The sequence below is a fragment of the Nematostella vectensis genome, chromosome 11 (assembly GCF_932526225.1).
Source record: "Nematostella vectensis chromosome 11, jaNemVect1.1, whole genome shotgun sequence".
NCBI lineage: Eukaryota > Metazoa > Cnidaria > Anthozoa > Actiniaria > Edwardsiidae > Nematostella > Nematostella vectensis.
Genome location: NC_064044.1, coordinates 13,869,337 through 13,877,071, shown reverse-complemented (window position 1 = coordinate 13,877,071; position 7,735 = coordinate 13,869,337). Strand labels below are relative to the sequence as shown.

General features: G+C 36.4%; 1 protein-coding gene across 1 annotated transcript in view; it reads right to left on the bottom strand.

Annotated features, from left to right (window-relative positions):
* Positions 1-6,497, bottom strand: part of LOC116601165 (tetratricopeptide repeat protein 28-like) — a 28,842-nt gene extending 22,345 nt beyond the window's left edge. The window contains exon 1 of the mRNA XM_048734749.1: positions 6,406-6,497. The gene's annotated coding sequence lies outside the window, so the exon portion shown is untranslated. The remainder of the gene's footprint in view (positions 1-6,405) is intronic.
* Positions 6,498-7,735: the final 1,238 nt, after the last annotated feature.

Below are 7,735 nucleotides of genomic sequence, written 5' to 3'. Positions count from 1 at the left end.
GTATATAAGTATGTTTTTAGAATACCTTTCTTCATCACATTTGCATGCTCACACATATCTTCTAGAGTAACTGTTTTTGAAGAAATAGTCTTATTCGCACTTTTAAGGTAGCGCTGTACGCTTTTTTAAAAGGTTGGTTTATATGATAAGTTTTGGCTAGAGTAGTTAAGCTATTCACAGCAAAAATATGTTTCTGTTTCTATTTTATGTGTTAACACTTTATTTCTGACACTTTCTTTACCGAAAACGCACCGTCCCATTTTAAAACGACAGACAGAGAAGAAATCAAACATTCTGATGGCAATGACAATGTCCTTTTTTCTCATACATCCGTCGTGCTTTGCGGTCGCGTACAAGAGCTTCGAACGTGAAAGACGTTTTTTTTTTATTATTATTATTATTTCATATATTTTTTGTTGCTCTTGGAATACTCATCAAACAGGGGAAAATAGCCGGCGTGTGGGAGTTCCCCCTCCCCTCCCCCCTAGCCTACGGGCCTGTGACGTGGGAGAGTAGTGTTGACATCTGTTGGCTTTGTCTTCTTACATTGCCCATTAGCGAGATCAGTCGGGATTTGAAACGCTGATTTTGAGTAAAGTTTACATCCTCAAGTATTCTTTTACCTTTTTGAGTGTTTATTGGTGTTTTATAGCACGAATGGATGCAAAGAAGTTGAATAATCGGCGTGACGTCACGGACAAGCGTGTGTGACCATTTATCCAACCGTTAGTAGGGCCGACAAGGCCTAGCGACGACTGGAAATAGAGCCTATAGCGGAACTCACTAAAGTTACTTGCAAGCTTCACGCATAGAATCTAAAGAACTAACAAACTATAAGTGTTCCTGTTAGAAATATATATGTCTGTTAGAAATATATAGGGTTTTCTTTTATAAGAAAATTACAATAGGCTTCCTCTTAGATTATTGCTAGTTTTTTTTCATGTCACGATGCATTTCTAAGAGAACTTGTTTTGGAGACGTAGATTTCTTCACATAATAGAGTAAAGAGCAGTCCTAGTAACCTGGAGAAGATTCAAAACTTAAATAGAGTGAACACAACACTCATTAAAGTCGTAAGAAAAGAAGTGATGGAAGTTATTTTTCCACAGGACACAAACATGAATGACTTTGCAAAGTCCAAAGTAAGAATAGAGAGCCGTAACCATAAATAAGAAAAAAAGTCTGTTATAGAACTGACAAAATCCATACCTCGTTCAATGCTTGATATGGAACTTCCGAGTGTAAGGGACCGATCGTTATTTACGTCCACGGGGGGGGGGAGGGTTTTTTTTTTTTTTAATAAATCCGAGATTGAAATTTTTACCCCCCTGAAAAATGTAATGATAAAATTCAGACCCCCCCCTCAGAAATCATGACGTCTTAAAAATTACCATCACTCCCCCCCCCCCCGTGTTTTTGAGTCAACGGACACAGTTTTATTTATTTTATATATGAGCTTGACTTGTATAGATTTTTATGAAAATAAATTTAGCCAAAGCATCTTTTTATTGAAAATTGTGTCAGTTTTGATGATTACAGCACATTAATTCCATTCCATTTAATTTGTTTTGCTTGAATTTATTATCCCAAAAATCGCGAAATCGCGAATATAAAGTGATCGGGTTTTTACGAAAATAGGAAAATCGCGAAAATAAAGTGTCGCGAAATATCGCCATCTCAAAATCTCGAAATTTTAGTTTAGTATATAGTTTGCTTTTATCAGCAAAAAAAATAGGATTACAATAGAGTTCCTATTAGATTATTACTTGTATGAAAATGTCACGACATATTTACAAGAGGCTTTGGTTATAGATATCTGCGCACAACAGAGTAAAGAGCCGTCCTAGAAACCTAGAGAAGATTCAAAACTTATAAACAGTGAGTTGTAAGCGTAGGAGTGATGGAAACTATTTTTTCCACAGGACACAAACAAAAGATGACTTCGCAAGTCCAAAGTAAGTACAGAAAACCGTAACCATAACACCAAATAGTCTGTTATAGAACTGACAAAATCCATACCTCGTTCAATAATGCTTGGTATGAAGCTTTCGAGTGTAGTGATACATAGAGGTTCCTTTCCCGAAACTTTTAACTTGATTTCACCTTGTTCAAAAATAAATGTAATGGAAAAGGAAAGGAAATCCTAAAAAGAAGATATAAGTGAAAGTACTAAATGAAAATTTCTAATTTAAAAATCAAATCTGTTTATTAATTTATTTTTGGTGTAGAGGGGAAATAGCAAAGAGCATCGAATGCATAAAAATAGTCAACATGGAGAAGGAAAGGAAAAAATATGACTCTTCTTTAAATGTTTGAAAAGAAAATGTAATAACAATGATGTGATAATTATATTCAGTACTTTCCTAAAATATCCCCTTTCCCATTATCTTTAGGTGAATAGAAAACTTTTTTCGTTACAGATTTATTATTTAAAAAGCAAAATTATGTTTTTAGTTTTATATAAGTATCTTGTTCTAAAAAAACCTATTGAGTGTGTACTGCTGAATCACATAGTAATGCATTTCAGTCATTTGAGCCCCCTCCCTTATGGTCCTGGGGAAGTCAGGGGTTAATGTGGGGTTTTAGATTACTTTTTAACCAGAATATATCAAGAGGGGTGGTGGTATTGACTGTTTTTGACTCTTAACTTGGAAACAGGGTTTTATTAAAGTCTAATCCCCCACCCTTTTCTGGGACCATGTGTGTGGGGGTATCAAATGACTAGTGAATAAGAACTCCCTACTGTCTTTCAGACATGTCTTTCAAGACATGATTTTCAATTTTCATGTCTTCCAGTCTTTAGCATTCATCTTGGCCCTCAGGTAGTACCTGGTTCATAAAAGAGTAACATTTCTTTCAAAACAATATTTTCATCAAGACATTTATAATCTGACTAATTAAAAAAATAATAATAATAAACACATGAGATGTAAGATGCAGACAATAACAATACATATTGGCAACAGGGGTTGAATTTTGTTTTGTTTTTATCCTCGGTAAGGAAAATTTCTCTTGTAAGTTGAAAAAGTTGTTGTATCTTCTAAGGATATGTATCTTCTTAGGACTAAGAGCACATGATATAAAGACAAGAACGGTTTTCTTTACCAGTATATGACAAATGCAATACGATATTGGTTAGCCTTTATGAAATATTTCAACAGAATCAAGAATAAAGATAGAACAAAGAATGTCAAAACAAAAGGTATTATGCTCATTCTCAAAGCAAACAAAAAGGACAACAAAAAGCTCAATAACTGTCATATCCTCAATAGACAAAAGAAATCGTCGTCTGAAACTCACCTTGAATTTTGTCGCTTTCTTGTGGTTTTGTTCGCTTTTTAATGTGAACTATTACTTACTTAAATTTACTAGCAAAAACCAGACATATCCTTACATAAATCTTGGCGTGAATAAATGTTAGTAGATCTCCTCTAGTTGACTTTATCCTTAAGTCACAAAATTTGAGGCAAAAAGAAAAATAATCAACGCATGACAAGAACTTTTCCCTTGCTTTGTGCTTGTATTTAGCCACCATTACGGGGCCGAGTGAGGCCTGGGAGTTGCGCGGCTGACTGACTGGCTGGCTGGCTGGCTGGTGAGTGACACTACAGGGTACCCGCGCAATGACCACAAAACCAAGTCGCATAGTTATACCATATTTCTATACCTATAAAGCTCTGCGCGCGGCCTACTGCCGCGCTGGCTCTGCTATAAATGATATCTCTAATTGAACTAGACCCTGCGCGCAGGGTTGACTGGTATACCTGAGATCTGCAACTTGTTTGGGCCATGTGTTCTGCCCACTTTGTATATGATAAAATATATATACAATCTTGGTTTTTAATGTAAATGTCATATCACAACACTGATTGGGGTAAGAAAGGTAAGAACATCATCTTTTCAGGTGGGGGGTGGACTTGAGGTGTGCTGCATGAATGGGACTGATTGTCCAATCTTTTACATGGTAAAAATCTTAAAAATACTATCCCCAAAGCAGAGTTAGCACAGTAATAAAATTAAGGAAAGCTGAGAATGTGTTTTGAAATTGTTATTTCTTAAAAAATTATTTGGTTCACAGCCCTCGATGTGCAATCACTTAGGGGTAAATTTATTTTAACACCTAAAGCCAGTCATATTGTATTAACAATATAATTTTATTGAAAATTATCATTTTATTTATGTAAGTGCAAAGTAAACAACAACATTTATTTATTTTGAAGTCAAATGAGAGGGCTATAGAATATCCAGACTTTAAATTAGATTATATACATATTTTCAAGACGGCACAATTATCTATAGATTTAATTGAAAATGTTCCATAAAAATAAAATGACATTCAATTAAAAATAAAGGTATTTAAGGAAAATAACAAAACTCATCTAAAGGAAGCACCAAAAAAAAAAGCGCCAAAGTACCAAAATAATTTTCATAGATTTAATTTTCATGTTTACCTCTAAATAGATACCAAAGCCAAAGCAGCAGGATTTTAACTTTTCTAGTACAAGACTTTTGACACCTAAGTATTAATGAAAACTGCTTGATATTCTGATGGAACTTGTCTCAATTTAAGTCACACATATTCTGTACTTAATTGGAATCGAAGTGGTAAAAATGATATGACATTCAATGAGAGAGATCGAGATATTTTATAGTAAGAAAATAAAATTCATCTTATGAGTACCCAGTCAAGTGTCCGATCTAAGTAGCCTATTCTTTGGGATTCATTCATCGACAAACTACTTCAACTTCAAGATAGATAAAGCAATAAAGGTAAATACCTCAAGACCATTCATGAGTGTCCAGTGCACATTCAATTAAGTCTTAAGGTAAACTGTATGTGTAAGTGTAAAGCAGTCAGCACATTTACTCTAATCTCGACCCTCACGTGTATCGGGTCTATTCGGGTCGCAAATGTATTAACACGAGTAAATAAAGCGAAATCAATCCAAGCTGAGATAATTTTCCACAATAACTTGGTAGAAATTGAGGCTGTAAAATATACAGTTATCGAATCGCGAATCGGGCCTTTAACTCCACAAATAACATTGATCTGAGAGCTGGAATCTTAAAAATTCAAGATGGCGGCCATGACACAGTTTTAAATTATGCAGAAAGTATTCTGGTAACGAGGCATTGCGATAACGTAGAACGGTGGGCTAGATACATCTTGTAAGAAAAATGCTTATGTGAGGTTGGACGTGTGTTACCCTGGTCCCAGAGCCTCGGAGACGCTCAAGGCTCTGGGACCAGGGTAGGCGTGTGTCGGCGGCAAGGTAAAAGTTCAAAGAGAAAGTGAGCTGTCACTCATCAATCACTCTCATACCAACATCACAACATTGGCCGTAACTAGGCAGGTTTTTGAACAATGGGATCAAGCGTTGCTTCACTCCCTTCCTATTTTATATAGAACCTAAATACGAAGTTAGGTTCGGAGAGAGTTCGGGCTAGTCACGAACACTCAAGATGCTATGGTTACTCAGTACTGTTCAAATGTTTCGAGAGTTGAAAACAACCATCGCGTGGGTTTTTAGACAAGAGAAATAGAAATATAACGAAAAAGGAGTTCGCTGAATTGGGAGGTAGGAGACATTTCGCACAAAGGTTAGAGATATTTTATTCGCTGAATACAATATTCAATACAAATTGGGAATGCATTTTTGGTTATTTTATTAAGAAATCGCTGACAAAGTATCCTAACCGTGGTACAACCATGGTAGTTCCATGGTGCGAACAGGGTTTCTCTATCTTCTTAGAAATATAATTTCCTTTTATCAACAACAAACTATGAAACAGGTTTCTTCTTAGATTAACTTACGCGCAAGATGTTATTAGGTGCGAAAGAGGTGGAAATTAGAGTTGATATGGGACCTTAATGCGCTAAAAAGCAACAAACTCGTTAAATGTTGGAGCCAATGTATAATGTTTTGTATAATCTGGCAAACATACAGAACTATAGCCTCGCTTCAGTAGGGGCTCTCATTTTTTGCATATTGTTTTGAGAGTGACGCTTATTTAAAAGAGGGCGCATATTCGAATCATTACGGTATATATCCTATATTTATTTTAATGTTATTATACAACCTATAAATCTATGTACCCAATATATATGTTTATCTATATTACAAACAGTACTGTGTGTTTAATCTAGCCTATTAGGCGAGAAATGACAGTGAAACAGGAGAGAATTAGCAGGGCTTGCTAGTGCTGATTACGACATTTAACTGAGAAGGTACTCACCAATCAAATCAAATCCCGGAGGTGAAAAGAACAAAAACGAAGTGATAAAGCTCTCTTTGCACAAGTCGAGCTTTCGAAGGCTGAGGTTCAAAAGACAGAGGAAAAGTTAGCCATAACACAAGCAACCAAGTAACGGAGTCACAACCGACAAATCCAAATTCAGCTTACCGCTTGTGTTGGTTATTGACGCTAAAATGTCAATACAATGATGAAGCTTGCTATTGACAATTTAAGCGATGGTAGACGGTAACACGCAGGTTCTATTATCGAGATTTTGAGAGTTCTTTGTTGCAACAGGAAAAAAATCCTACTGGTTAAGAAATGCAAAACTCGACGCTCCTAGACCTATAGGGGCAAGGGGGGGTCTAAAACTAGATCCTGTGGTATTATATGTATATCTGCAATTTGTTCTGTGCCCGTGTTGTGAAAGGTATGACAAGAAACATAAAAATACCGAATACTTCAGGCAGATCAACGGGTTTTTGGTCTTTATTGCTGGCGCGTTTCACGCTAGCCCCTAATTCCTTTTTACTCGAGAATTGGCGTTTTGGAGTCGCAGACCTCTAGACATCCCTTCCTTGTTCAGTTCTCAAAGGAATACTTAGGAATGCAACATGGTTTAGATTAGCCAATCAGCGCCAAGGTATGTTTGAACAGAAGTGCACTTCGGCTTAAAGTATGGGGTTTAGTGGGGCTAGCCATAGGCGAACCGACTATGGTTATACCTTTTGTTCAATCTATCTGGTAACGTTAAATATAGGCCCCATCATGCTTTGCGAACGCAACCACTTGAGGTCATAGATATCATGAGGTCCGATAGCACAGGAGGCCCAAAGGTGCAAAGCGTGCAAAGTTATCCCTGAGTATCATAAGAGGTAACATTAATGATGCAGATGTCCTCATTGTTCATAACAATGGAAAGCATGGAAAACTGACTGATTTATATTTTTACAGTTTATTTACTATAGTAAATAAATAAGTTATTCTTTTTCATTGTAAATTGCGATGATGACAAATAAACGACTTATTAAACACCAATTTCCTTTCAATCTTTTATTTCATAAAATGTTTATTACGCATTTTTATTCCACTTTCGTGGAGCTGGCCCGACTTCACGATCAGCATGATCGTCTAGAGTTAGATTTGATCTTGTATGCGATATTTGACGCGTTGATTATTCTAGAGTTGCTGGCCTAGTCTCCTATTCTCTATTTGCCTTAAAACGAAAACAAAACACACAAGACACAAAGATCGATCTTCATTTCAGACCACACATATTACGAGAGATGATGACAAATAGACTGTGCAATTCTACATCAACGAAGGCAACCCCATGGAACGCCTTTGATATGTTACACAAAAATAGCTGTGACCCCCTCCTCCAGTTTTCTAAGGTCTCTTATATCGTGCCCCCCCTCCAGTTTTCTAAGGTCTTTTATATCGTGCCCCCCCTCCAGTTTTCTAAGGTCTCTTATATCGTGCCCCCCCCCAGTTTTCT